Source organism: Bufo bufo, chromosome 4 (genome assembly GCF_905171765.1).
Source record: "Bufo bufo chromosome 4, aBufBuf1.1, whole genome shotgun sequence".
Taxonomy (NCBI): domain Eukaryota; kingdom Metazoa; phylum Chordata; class Amphibia; order Anura; family Bufonidae; genus Bufo; species Bufo bufo.
The window spans coordinates 525,911,427-525,926,390 of NC_053392.1; the positions used below are offsets into that span (position 1 = coordinate 525,911,427).

At 45.0% G+C, this 14,964-nt stretch overlaps 1 protein-coding gene across 1 annotated transcript in view; it reads left to right on the forward strand.

The window, feature by feature from the left end:
- The window catches only part of ACYP2 (acylphosphatase 2), a 208,233-nt gene that overhangs the window by 177,594 nt on the left and 15,675 nt on the right, over positions 1-14,964 (forward strand). The window lies entirely within an intron of this gene.

Below are 14,964 nucleotides of genomic sequence, written 5' to 3' on the forward strand. Positions count from 1 at the left end.
AACTCCCATAGGCTATAATGGGAATTACCCGTCAGGGGCGTTGCTAGGTTTAAACAACCGGGGGCCTGGGCCCCTGATGTTTTGTCCCAGACCCTGAATGTCCTGCCTGCCAGCTAGATACAACTGTATTGCTGTCCTCAGTAGGGCAATACAATTGAATCTAACGCACTGTTAGAGCTGAAGGACCTGTGATGACATCACAGGTCATGTGACCAGTGCAGGGGAGGACGGCAGTGAAGAGGAGAAATGTTGGGAGGAAACTGGTAAGGTCTGTACAGGAGGAGAGATAAGTGAAGGGAGAGGCAGAGGAATACTGGGAGGTGTGGTTATTTAACTGGGACTGTATGTTAGGGCTGAAGGGAGGGAAGTTATTTACATGGAACTGTGTGTTGGAGGTGGGTGGTGAGGAGGTAATGTTATTTACATGGGACTGTATGTTGGAGGGGGCTGGGGGAGGGAGTGATGTTATTTATGTGGGACTGAATGTTGGAGGGGGCTGGGGCAGACTGATGTTATTTACATGGGACTGTATGTTGAAGGTGTCTTTGGGAGGGGATTATGTTATTTACATGGGACTGTATGTTGGAGGGGGCTGGGGGAGGGAGTGATATTATTTACATGGAACTAAATGTTGGAGGGGGCGGGGGCAGGCTGATGTTATTTACATGGGACTGTATGTCAGAGGGGGCTGGGGAGGCAGTGATGTTATTTACATGGGACTGTATGTTGATGGCGGCTGTGGGAGGGAGTGATATTGTTTATATGGGACTGAATGTTGAGGGGGCGATGTTATTTACATGGGACTGTATGTTGAAGATGGCTGGTGGAGAGGAATAATCTTATTTACATGGGACTTAATGTTGAGGGGGTGATGTTTACATGGGATTGCATGTTGGAGGCGGCTGGGGAGGTGGTGATGTTATTTACATGGGACTGTATATTGGAGGGAGCTGGAGACATGGTGTGATGTTATTTACATTGGACTCTATGGCGGAGGGAGGAATATAACTACAGGGGGCACTGCAGGGGGCATTATAGGCATTCTTATTATTACTGGGGGCTCTATGTAAGGGACTTATAAATCCGCCTTATTTCTACTAGGAGCACTATGGGGGCCTTATTACTACTGAGGGGTCTGTAGAAAGCTTTATTATCATTGGGGGAACAATAGGGTGCCTTATTTCTACGGGGGGCTCTGTGAGGGTATTATTAATACTGGAGGGCTCTTCTACTAATGAGAGCATACGTGGGGAGCATTATCACGGTTGGGGGCACTATAGGGGGCAGTATTACTAATGAGGGCATTCTAGAAGGGAATTACTATTGGTGGGACTATGAGGAGAACTATTACTATGGGTGCACAAATTTTTCTTCAGGATAGTATTTGGGGGTATTGGGGAGCACAGCGATCAGCAGGATAACACTGTGAGGACTCCAGGTTGGGAGATGATGATAGAAATGTGAGGGAGCTAGGATGTCTGTGTGTCACACTCTGCAGAGACGAGGCGTGGCTGTAAGAAGTTGTACTGACCAAATGGAGAAGATGATGAGAAGATCTACATCAGAGAAGACGTCACCTGGAGGCCCTGAATGTGACAGGTCTGTGCTGCCGTATAGCAAGTACAGCAAAATGTGGTGTGTGGGGGAGGGGAACTTAGAGAACTGGGCCATATTCGTTGGGGCTTGGGCCCCGGATCTTTTGAGACCCTAGCAACGCCCCTGTTACCCGCTATGCACACCCAATATACAGCCCCTCACCTCTTCTTTCCTCATGGTTCATTCTCCATAAGCGGACTTTGGTGGGGCTTTCATGCACTGGACTACTTTTTTTCTTCTGTTTTTTAAGACATTTGACCCCTTTAGATGTAAAAGTGATTTTTCTGCCATGTACATTTCTGGCCCATTGCTTTTTGGAAGTCCAACTGCTGGGCTCCATTACACTGGTAAAATGTAAAGTCTATGGCCTTTTGTCAGTCTGTAGGTATGTGAACGTGCATGCCCTGCTCTTGCCACTAGGTGGGGACAGTGCATATTATGGATTTATGTGGCTGCTACAGACTCCTACAAGAGGATGGGGAATCATCCCAAAAGTAACAAAAAGGGCATTGAAAAGGAAACAAACATCAGGTCCTATTGTTATAAAACCTGGCACCATAATAACGAGCCTAGTGTCACCCTTGATATGGGGCTAATTCTATGTTTCAGTATCAGCCCTCCTCTCACCATGGCCCCACAGCGGGGGTTTAGTTTGGCACTATGGTAGGCATGACCCTGTCAATGAACTGACCATCTGTCAGCTGCCAGGAGACTACAAAAATACTTATTATAGACCATTTACAGATTAAAAAGGAGGCAGTTCCCTGTCCGAGAGCTTAAAATATATCTTATTCGACAAGGAACTGACCGGAACCAGGTGCGTTGACAGGGTCTCAGAAGATCTGGGCCCAAGCCCCAATGTATATGTGCCAAATTCCAGAAGTAACCACCCCGTACACACACGGCATCCCCACGGCACCCCTACAGTAATATAGAAATCCCACCAATAGTAATTATCCTCTCCCAGAGTGCCCTCATTAGTAATTATACCCCCTACCGTGCCCCCAATAATGATAATGTTCCCCGTTAGTAGTCATGCCCACCATAGTGTGCCTAATAATAATGCCCATTATAGTGCACTGCTCCCAGTAGTAATAAGGCCTCTCTATAGTGCCCGAGTATTAATAAGGCCCCCTGTAGTGCCCCCAGTAGTATTAAGACCCCTCTATTGTTCCCCCAGTAGTTACAATATCCCATATAGTACCTCCAGTAGTTACTCTATAATGCCCCCTATAGTTTCCTGGTAGTTAAAAGGCCCCTATAGTGCCCAAATAGTTAAAATGCCCCTCCAGTTATAATGCCTCCAAAAGTGTCACAGTCCCATTAGTCATAATGCCATTTTATGAAGTGAGACCTTTAAAGGGAATGTGTCACCTATGATTTTTCTGCCAGTGAAAACCAGAAAGTAACACTTTTTCGAATCTGTTTTTACTTTCTGATTGTAGGTTTTTTAGATTATGGGGGCGGCCATCTTGTCTGAGCTGCTGTTCTTAATAGCATTTAGAGGCTAATTTGCATATTACAAAAGTAAGAATTGTGCAGTAAGGGGGGCATCAATAAACATAAAAATAGCAGAGTTGGATTCTGCTAACAGTTTAAGAGGGTTCATTCTGGTGACAGAAACCCTTTAAACTAGATTATTTACTGATGACACATTCCCTTTAGCGCTGATCAAATATTTACTATTCATAGAAATAGAAAAGCGAGTCCTGGATGTGATCTGCACGTACAATAATAAAACGTGGAGGATCTCTTCTCCATTAGGCTTCCCACTTACTCCTAATTACAGAACTATTTCAACAATGTAATTGTACTAGTCTACCGAGCCAGTTACCTCCGATAATAAAGGAGGTAAGCTGCACAGCAGCAGATATGGAGGGGCTGTCAGATATTTCACGTGTAATAACGGGGGGATGCATTGAAGCTTCAGTGGATGTCAGGCGCCACATATCCTGAACGCCGTTCCATCAGAAGGTCCCTGCTCTTTCTTCTAGGTGCTTCAGCTACAGAACAAGGAGAAGCATAATGCACTTAGTGACTGAATTATTTATAAGGCGAGTCCGTGCTGCAACGTTTCTGTCTGGAACGAGACCTTACAAAACATGGAAGTCACTTGCTGTCAGCAAAAATAAATGCAAGCCCATCCAGGCAATCTATTTAAACCCATTTCAATGCCATATCATAGGTAAATTAGGATTCCCAGCTCATTAATCTTACAAGCATGTAAACATTGTTCCTTTGTCGATAAAGATTGAGGGATTTGTATTTTAGATGATATTTTGAACTCCGTTTTGGTTTTGTATACCTCTGCCCAGGGGTGTAGCTATAGGGGAAGCAGGGGTAGCGGCTGCTTTGGGGCCCAACGAGGAGGAGGTCTAAAAGATTTTATTGTCAGGGTCCCCTCAACAGTATTATACAATGATATTTTATATACAATGACATTATAGGAAATGGAGAGAAGTAAAGAGAAAGAAAAATCACCAAATGGCGCCAACCGCTAATAACATGTAGTAAATGCTATGGTGTAAAGTATCCCAAAATACGGGAAAAGAAACGCTGTTAGATATATTAATAAAAAGCCCCTATGGGGCCACAAGGAGCAACTGGTATAAAAGAATATAGAGTAAAAGGTGATTAACACCGAAACTCACTTCACCAGGGAGGGGTGTAATGGGATAAAACTCAAGACACCCAATACAACCGCCTCCCTCGCCTGGTTCGTATGTAGAGTAGTAGGAAAATACGGCAGTCCACACCAAGGGTCTTCAGGTATAATCCCTTTAATAGGTGAATAAATCAGGTAGAGCCTACCTGATTTATTCACTTATTAAAGGGATTATACCTGAAGACCCTTGGTGTGGACTGCCGTATTTTCCTACTACTCTACATACGAACCAGGCGAGGGAGGCGGTTGTATTGGGTGTCTTGAGCTTTATCCCATTACACCCCTCCCTGGTGAAGTGAGTTTCGGTGTTAATCACCTTTTACTCTATATTCTTTTATACCAGTTGCTCCTTGTGACCCCATAGGGGCTTTTTATTAATATATCTAACAGCGTTTCTTTTTCCGTATTTTGGGATACTTTACACCATAGCATTTACTACATGTTATTAGCGGTTGGCGCCATTTGGTGATTTTTCTTTCTCTTTACTTCTCTCCAATTTTACTATACTGCTTTCTTGCAGATAGTTTATTACCTAGGCTGCCCTGCTTTTTGGACTCTGATCTCCGATTCAATAGTACCTACACTATACCATTTAATATTTTATTTTATTTTTATTCTCCACACTCCACTTTGTCCTCTACCTCTGGCGCCCTGTCTGTTCATCCCATACCTCCTATTTTTGGAGTACAGGATTAACCCTCTTTTTTCTTCTCTCCCTACCTCGATTATAGGAAATGGACGGAGCGGCTGCCGCGCCTCCTCTGAGAGCGCAATCTTGACTATCCACAGGAGTGAGGGTTGCACAGGAGTCTAGAGTTGCAAAGAAGTTGCTGGGGGAGGGGGGCCCATTCAAAAATTTGCTGTGGGGCCCGGTCATTTCTAGTTACGTCACATTATAGCGCCCTCTTAGTGACAGTTGTCACTGCTAGGACTGTGCTGCTTCTAGTTAGGCCTGACAACTGGCTCTATGTGCCAGGATCTGGGCAATCACTAGGGTGGCCAGATGTCTGGCTTTAGGCCGGACAGTCCTGTTTCCTGGCTCCTTGTCCAGAGAGATGCTTGGGTACCCTCCTTTTCTGTGGCTCCACATTGAACGTGTGCTGCAGCCACAAACTGACTGAAGCTTTCTCTCACCCCCAGTCAGTCATTAGAGCCGGCCGACATCTCGCTCCGAGACTAGTCTGAAGTAAGCTATTTACTCTCTACGGTAAGTCAACAGCTTGCATCATCACACTCAGCCAGTCACGGAGCGGGATGTCACTCTAGTGACTGATTTAAGGTGAGAGAAGCAAACCGGGCCCGCGGAGAGCTTACGTTAAGGTCTTGGGAGGACTGGGTGGTCTGAAGATGTAAGGAAGGTGGTTGTAGATGTTAAGAGTGGTAATCAATCCGCCCGCTTTTCTCTTGCTGACACTGTAAGCGGTCATGCACACGAACGTGTGCCGGCCGTTCTGTGCGGTTTCCACAGACAGATGCAGATCCATTCAACTTGAATGGGTCTATGATCCGCCCGCAGACCATAGAACATGTTCTATTTTTTTTTTCCGGTACGGAGGCACGGACAAAAACCCCACAGAAGCACTCCATAGTGCTTCCGTGCCTCTGTTCCGCACTGCACCTTCCGGATTGTGGACCCATTGAAGTGAATGGGTCCACATCTGTGATGCAATGCACAAACAGCTGGGCCCCGTATATTGCGGACGCGTTGTTTGATTGAGCCCGTGTGCATGAGGCCTTACTGTGATAGGGGGTGTGGCTTAGTGGGGTTGGTGGATGTTGCTTTATTGGGGAAGGCGTGGCCTATGAGGTCTTCCTTTTTGAGGATGTGCAAGTGGCCATCCTAGCAATCACGTGATCAGTCACATGACCACCAGGACCCATAGAGGCAACAGCGGTGCAGCTGCCTCTATTCTATATACAGTGCACATTTCTGTGCGTACAGCACCCGGCGTGACCTGTACGACAAACACAGAAGCGTGGCGGCTCCATAGTGGGCAGCGGTACGGCCTCTGTGCAGAATTTTTCTTTGTGCCTCTGTCTCCATATAAGCAAAAACTGGGGAACAAAATGAATTCCTGCAGCATCAGTTTGTGGAGTAGCGAGTTCTAAAATCTGCCTAATTTCTGTTACACCCACTCAGCCACAAATTAATAAAGAGGAAAACAAGCCATGTATTGTTATGTGGACAGAATGAACCCAATGGCAGGACACCAGCAACTCACAGAATTCAGCCTGGGTGACCTCTAATGAATGAAAAGAACTGGATAGTATGTAGACAGTTTTATGTAATGTCTCATGTGAACGCTTCATGAAAAATACATCCTAAGGGAACAGAACAGGAAATGTGCGCTGGTGATTAAAGGGGGTTGTCCCATGGTTAATGTAAAAAAGATAAATCAGACATCATATAGTACATGACGGTCTCTTTCTAACAAAGCCAGAACCAGCCCTGTACCTCACATGGATCCAGAGATCTCCCCATTCATTGGTCCAATTGCTCTACTAGATTTATATCAAGCTGGCAGCTCAGGAAGGTGTTCCCTTTCTGCTGCAGCTCTGGGGACGTGTACTTTCTGCTGCAGCTTTTGCCTTATTACAGCTTAGGTGGCAGTTGAAGAATGAAACTGGGCATGTGCGGCCATCTTAGTGAGCGGGAGAAAGAAATAAGAAAAAAAACAGCAGGTGGTGCTATACAGATACATTTGACATTCAATTACATGCAATTACAAAAGTAATCAGATCCAGGTGCTGGTTTGAAAACTGTAGAATATTTTTAATGGGACAACCCCTTTAAAAGGATACCTAAACCTTTGCCAAGACCAAAAAGTTGCAGCAACTCTTCTCAGATCACTCTGCACCTTCAGGTTTCATCAGCTCTGCTCAGCTTTTCCAGCATGCAGAGTATGGATCCATAGAAAGTATATGGGATCTGTACTCCGCATGCTGGAAAAACGGGGTGAAGCTGATGGAACCTGAAGGTGCAGAGTGAGAAGAGCTGCTTCACCTTTGTAGTTTCAGTGCAGTGGTATTTGTCCAGGTGATACTCGGCATATTTGCCGTTATAGTTAATGGAGCTGGACAATATTCCCCGCAGTGTCCAGCAGTGACGGATCCGGAACAACCTGCTGGATCTGTCAAATGCAAATGTGAAACAAACCTTAAAGGGGTTATCCCGTGATTAATGTAAAAAGTGAAAATCATAAAGTACGTGACAATCTCTTTCTAACAAAGCCAGAACCAGCCCTGAACCTCACATAGATCCAGAGATCTCCCCATTCATTGATCTGCTAGATTTATATCAAGCTGAAAGCTTAAGGGGAGTGTCCTTTCTGCTGCAGCTAAGGGGTGTGTCCATGCTCTCCCTATCACAGCTCAGGAGGCAGTTGAAGGATGAAACTGAGCATGTGCGGCCATCTCAGTGAGCAGGAAAAAGAAAGAGCAAACAGCAGGTGGCGCTATACAGCTATATTTTATTTAATAACTCTGTGGCTATGCGAAATTTTTAATTATATGCAATTACAAAAGTATTCAGATCAAGGTGCTGGTTTGAAAACTGTAGAATAGTTTTAGTGGGGCAACCCCTTTAAGAAACAACTACATGTGGCCCAAAGTTGCATGCATTGCTATGCTCACCTTTGCAGACTTTTTTTAAATTGTCTCAATACAAATAAAATGAAATATGAAGCGACTTTGCCAGTAGCCATGTCTAAAGCTCCTATGCTGACCTTTGTCTCTCCATGGAAAGAGCCTACAAACAAACCCTGTGTAATGCGGTCCTGTAATACTTACCTTCGTCTTTTTCCTGCTTATTGCCAACAGTGGCGTGCCACGGGGGGGCGGTCAACCCCGAGTGACAGCTCTCACGGGGGTGCCAGGCCCATAAGCAATAAGCGCTTCCATCAATACAGATGGAAGCGCTTATTGATGCAGCGCTGATGCCCACATACTGCGGCGGGGAACGGGAGCGCATAGTTCCTTGCCTGCCCCGCTGCCGATCACATCCATAGGCTTCAGGCCTAGTAGGCCTGAGGCCTATGCGGTAATGAAATCCCGGCGCAGGCGTGCGCGATGACGTCATCGCACGCACCTGTGATGGGGCGCAGCAGCACAGTGAAGTGTGCGCACCTTCGTCTGCAAGCAAGCGCCTGGACATAGTTGAGTATTTACCGGTAGCTTTTATTTATTTATTATTTATTTTATTTTTATTTTATGTGCCAACTTTGGGGGACACAGGAGGACATGTGGGGGGAAATACTATGGTGGGATACTGTGTGGGGGCAAATTATTATGGGATGGATTACTATGTGGGAGCAATAATTCTGGGAGAGATTATTATGTGGAGGGGCAAATTACTATATGGGGCAATGTGCGGGGAAACTACTGTGTGGGGCAAATTACTATATGGGGCATTGTGGGGGACACTACTGTGTGGGGGACACTACTGTATGGGGGAAGTGTGGGGGAAATTACTGTGTGGGGCAAATTACTATATGGGGCAAATTACTATTTGGGGACAGTGTGGGGGAAATTACTGTGGGGCAGTTTGGGGGAAATTACTATATAGGGCAGTGTGGGGGAAATTACTGTGTGGGACACTACTGTGTGGGGGCAGTGTGGGGGAAATTACTGTGTGGGGGAAATTACTGTGTGGGGGCAGTGTGGGACAAATTACTATATGGGGACTGTGTGGGGAAAATTACTGTGTGGGGGAAATTTCAGTGTAGGGGAAATTACTGTATGGGGGCAGTGTGGGGCAAATTACTGTGTGGGGGCAGTGTGGGGCAAATTACTGTGTGGGGCAAATTACTGTGTGGGGGGGGGGGCATTGCTGTTAGGGAGGCACTGTAGGGGAAATTCTATTTCTGGGGACACTATACAGGGATTATTACCTGGAGCACAAAATAGGGTGCTATTATTACTGGGGGCACTCTAGGGGACATTATAGCTGCTGTGGACACTATAGGGACATTTGGGGTAATTTATCAAACTGGTGTAAAGTAAAACTTGCTTAGTTACCCATAGCAGCCAATGAGATTCCACCTTTCATTTTTGACAGCTCTTTTGGAAATCCAGTTCTACTTTACACCAGTTTGATAAATGACCCCAATTATGTCTACTGGGGTCACTATTTTTTCAGCAGTATATTACCTGGGGCATTGCAGGGGGGGCACAACGGGCACAGTATTGGGGGTGGCAGCAGGATGACACTGTGGGGACACCAGGATAGGGAGGTTGATAGAAAAACTGAAAGATCTAACGTGTCTGTGTTACAAACTCTGTAGAGACGAGATGCGGCTGAAAGAATTTCTCATGGCGGTCTAACGTAGGAGAAGAGGAAAGAGGAGGTCTACATGACAGGAGATGTCCCTGGATGTAAGAGGTATGTGGTCAAGTATTGGGTGGGGGGGGGGGGGTTGGGTGCCAGAGAAAGGACCCGCCCCGGGTGCCAAACACCCTAGGCACGCCACTTAATGCCAACATACATTGGATGGTAAGCAAGAGGTAGGAGACAGAGTAAAGTAAGCCCACAAGGTCACGCTACAAGGGTTTGTGCTTAGTCAGTTACTGTGGACATGCATTAGTCTGCAGAAGAGCTGTACACACAAAACGGTCGATTTGAAATTGAGCATTTGCAAAGCGGCAGAGAATGTTCCAATACCAATGCATCACTAGGTCAGGAGAAAAAGCCAAAGGAGCCATTGTGATGGCGCAGTAGGTCCCTTCACATTTAAGGAATTGGTAGGAATATAGGGGAGCATGTGCAGCCTCTACTGATCAGACATAGCGTGGAATACCCCAGCGATACATCATCAGGGCAGATTGAATAATCAGATGTTTTGATCACTGTATCTACAACCACACTGCGGTATACAATGAAGCATACTGTCTAGAATGGGGCGGATTCTTTTCTTTTTAATCTGCTGTTAGATCAGTTCTCAGGTAGGATTCAGCTTCTCACAATGCAGGGCATGATCTCTGCAGCGGTTGGGTTATTCTTGGCGCTGTCTGTAGATTGTGAATAATGTGACTGCTTATGAATGTTTAATTAGCCATGGAAGCAGATCAGAACATTTCACGCTTATTTTGGATGTCCGATAAAATTTTTTGATTTTAACAGTCCGGCAGTTCTAGACCAATATGGCTGATACCTATAACACAAGGATATGTGTGCATATGTAGCAGAGCTGACATTTTTATGTAACTATTTCTTTTGTGTTACTATGAATTATGGAAAGTCAGAGATAATGCATTCTTCTCTCACAATCACTTCTGCCACATTACTTTACTGCTACCTACAGAGCAACAACATATTCTGCAGCTCTGTGCACAAATTATAACCACTCTCTTCACACATCTTACAGCCAAATTCATAGAAAGACAATTTACCTACCAGTGTGAACTGTGGGAGGAAACTGGATACAACCACAATTGACAACCTGTACAACATACTCAGCTCTACTACATCTGTGAGTAAATCATTTCCCCTCTAAGAATATCCCCACGAAACTGCCTTCCATGCATACTTTATATAAAATCTATGCTAAAATGCTTTTATGGTATCCATAGTAATAAAAGATATATCCCGTACACCTGAGCTTCTCCAGCTGTGAGCCGGGCCACACTGATGGGGCACCTATTGGTTATTGGCAAGGTACAACTGGGAAGGCAACGCTGGCAGAACTGATTGTATGTTCCACATGTAAGAAGGTCAGCCTTTACTGTATAGCCCTTGACCCTGACACAGTACCCCACTCAGAGATGGCACAATAGTAGAGCCGGACACAGCACGGTTCAAAGGAACGGAACTTTACCTGGGCACAAAGCGTACTGGTTACAAACAGTGGCACTTAGCTTGGTGGTTACAGTCTCAATTGGGAACTCAGCTTGGAAGTTACAAATAATGACAGGATGCAGTGTGTTGGTTATGGTCTTGAATAGGTACATAGCTTGGAGGTTACAGTCTCTGATGGGCATACAGCGTGGAGGTTACAGTCTCTGAAGGAAATACAGCTTGGAGGTTAGAGTCTCTAAAGGGCACATATAGCTTGCAGTTTACAGTATCCGATGGACACACAGCTTAAAGGTTACAGTCTCTGTTGAGCTCACAGAGCAACTCAGTAGGAAATAAGCTTGGAGGTTACAGTCTCTGATGGGCACACAGCTTGGAGGTTACAGTCTCTGATGGGCACACATCTTGGAGGTTACAATCTCTGACGGGCACACAGCTTGGATGTTACAGTTTCTGATGGGCACACAGCTTGGAGGTTACAGTCTCTGATGGGCACACAGCTTGGAGGTTACAGTCTCTGATGGGCACACAGCTTGGAGGTTACAATCTCTGACGGGCACACAGCTTGGATGTTACAGTCTCTGATGGGCATACAGCTTGGAGGTTACAGTCTCTGATGGGCACACAGCTTGGAGGTTACAGTCTCTGATGGGCACACAACTTGGAGGGTACAGTCTCTGATGGACACACAGCTTGGATGGTACAGTCTCTGATGGACACACAGCTTGGAGGCTACAGTCTCTGAAGGGTACACACCTTAATGGTTACAGTCTTAGATAGGCACACAGCTTAATGGTTACAGTCTTTGCTAATCTCACAGAGCAGCCAACAGTCATAAATAAAAGAAGGACCACAGCAGCTAGGTACTGTCACGGTCTCTAGCCACAGTAACAAGCAAAGTGACATGGCTTTTAATCGCCCTTGATAGAGGAACATGTTACTGGAATGACAAAATACACAGGGCCTTTTTTGGTCGTGGTGCACTCCCCACAGCAGACGTAAGTAATACAGCAGTCTGGTTCACGATTCAGGAGTGGAATCTGGTCCTCAACCACTCAACAGGATTCTCAGGGTCACTGCCTATTGCTCAATATACATTGGCATAGATCTCCTTGGGTCTCCACTGCAACATCAGACCAGTGAGCTACTTGCGGTGAACCTTATAAATTATAATGTGGGATGTACTGTATGTGGAAGGGGGTAGATACTTTTTCACAGCACTGTATCTCCAGCCTAAATATATTTTCAGCTTTCAAGTGCATTACTTAAGTGATATCCTAAATATATCCTCGACGTAGACAAGTAAATGTATACTAATGAAGGCAATGAATGAGCTGCCTGAATGTGTGCAGCCGTTCTCATGCACCTCCCTTCTATCCTGCTTAGTGTATGCTCCAGTTCCCTTGCTGGTGCTAATGGAATTATTGAGTTACAATGCGACCGGAAGTCTGTAGCGAGGAAAACATAACAGAGTCACAATGCTTAATGTAGACAAAAGGAAGCAGAGTCGATAGGAGTTTACATTGTGATGACAGCATGCAGAATAGCATAAGGCAGCCTGTGAATCGCTCAGTCACTTTTCTTATGGTACAAATAGAATGTGTGCTGTTAATCCAATGCTATTTCTGTCATTTCGTTAATTCACTTTGTTTAATATTAATCCTGGAAATCCGCGGGCATTGGATGGCATAATCTTTCTTGGGGCCACGTCCCTTCTTTATTTATATTCTGCCCCCACGTGACCTCAGTATCTCCTCTAACTCCCAAATGACCTTGTGGAAATGATGGACAAATGTGTTTCTCTATCAAGACCTCATACCTTCATTCCAGATTTCTACTGCAAGCGTATCCTGAATGGACGCCTGCCATGTCAAACAAATGAGACTTTCTCACAATTCCTTCCAACTTAAGACCTCACTCAATGTAATATATTACTATATATCTGTAGTAAAGGTTAGAAAATGTAAATGCATGAATCGATTCTTTAATTTCCCTATTGTTTTCTCAGCTTGTTGTCAGTGAATGGAAGCACAAGTCTTACTCATACCGTATTTATGGTGGAGTTAGCAGAGATAGCTCATCTGTATCTTCACTACTGAAAACAATTTTATTGTTCTGATACTTTTAGAAAAAAAAAATTAAGTAACTTTACAAGCAGTCTTGATTAAAAATATACTACTGTTTTGTCCCAGAGGCTCCCAGGAAGAGAAATGTGTTTCCATGGTTACAGACTACAAACAATCCTTGTGTAGTCTGATCCTGCAGTCATACTCTCTCCAATATTTTTCCCATCTTAGTAATAAAGAGATGGCAGATAGAAATGAGAATGACTGCAGGATCACACTGCAGTTGAATATTTTTCATCAAGACTATTGGTAAAGTTGAGTTATTGTTTTATTGTAGATGCAATGGAGCAATATAAGGGAGTGTAAGGGTTTATACCATATAAATCAGGAGAACCCCATTACACACTCTTTCTGTTGGGACTTCACAGTATAATGTTCTCTGTCCTGTCAGACCAGCATCTACAAACGCCATACAGCCTTTTCCAATCTCTAACATGTAGAGTATGTACCTTAAAGGGAATGTCACCAGGAAATGCATGCACATGGCTGTGTCTGTGTTGTGGTCCGCAAACCAAGGATCCGCAAAATACTGATGCCTTCCGTGCGCAATCTGCATTTTTCTCACTCCCATCACTAGAAATGACTATTCTTGTCTGCAATACAGACAAGAACAGGACATGTTCTATAATTTGTGGAACGGATATACAAATGCAGACACTACATGAATGGCATCCATTGTTTGACCACCCATAGAAATGACCGGGTCCGTGTGCTATCTGCAAAGATTGTGTATTGGACACAGATGCAAAATACAGTCATGAGCATGAGACATTTGTTATCTCTTGCTTCATTCTGGAGAAAAAGTACTTTCAATCCATATGCTGTTAAGTGCACCAAGGGTGGTCCCAAGCCACTCTGTGCACCCTTGCTCCTCCTGATTACTCTGCCCGCTCCTCCCTCTTCTTGATCATCAGGGCCACGTGAGAAGACTATATAGGAGGAGCTTTAACAGTGAATTTCTTGCCGGCAGACTCCCTGTTGTAGGCAGGAAACAACATAAGTAAACATGGCTGCCACTGATCACATACAGTCCTGTGTCTGAACTCATCTGTGTCTGACAGACCTCCACCCTCTTCTGTATGAGAATGAATGATCGCCATTACAATCGTTCATCAATACATGCTTTTTTATGCAGAGCGATGTCACAACCCCATAAACCACGGATCACCCAACAAACCAGTATCATTTTTGTTTGTCGGGTGATCAGTGGCACGTTTACATGAATGATCATTCCAGATAATTGTCCTAATAGCCCGCCCATGTAAATTGACCCTAAGGGTTCTTTCACACTTGCAGCAGAGTGATCCGGCAAGCAGTTCCGTCGCCGAAACTGCCTACCGGATCCGTCAAAACGTATGCCAACTGATGGCATTTGTAAGACTGATCAGGATCCTGATGCGTCTTACAAATGCATTGAAATGCCGGATCCGTCTTTCCGGTGTCATCCGGAAAAACGGATCCAGCATTTATTTTTTTCACCTTTTTTTCGGTCTGCGCAGACTGGAAGGACGGATCCGGCATCCCGGTATTTTGAATGCCGGATCTGGCCCTAATACATTCCTATGGAAAAATAAATGCCGGATCCGGCATTCAGGCAAGTGTTCAGATTTTTTGTCCGGAGATAAAACCGCAGCATGCTGCAGTATTATCTCTGTCCTGATCAGTCAAAATGACTGAACTGAAGACATCCTGATGCATCCTGAACGGATTGCTCTCTATTCAGAATGCATGGGGATATAACTGATCAGTTCTTTTCCGGTATTGATCCCCTAGGACGGAACTCAGTG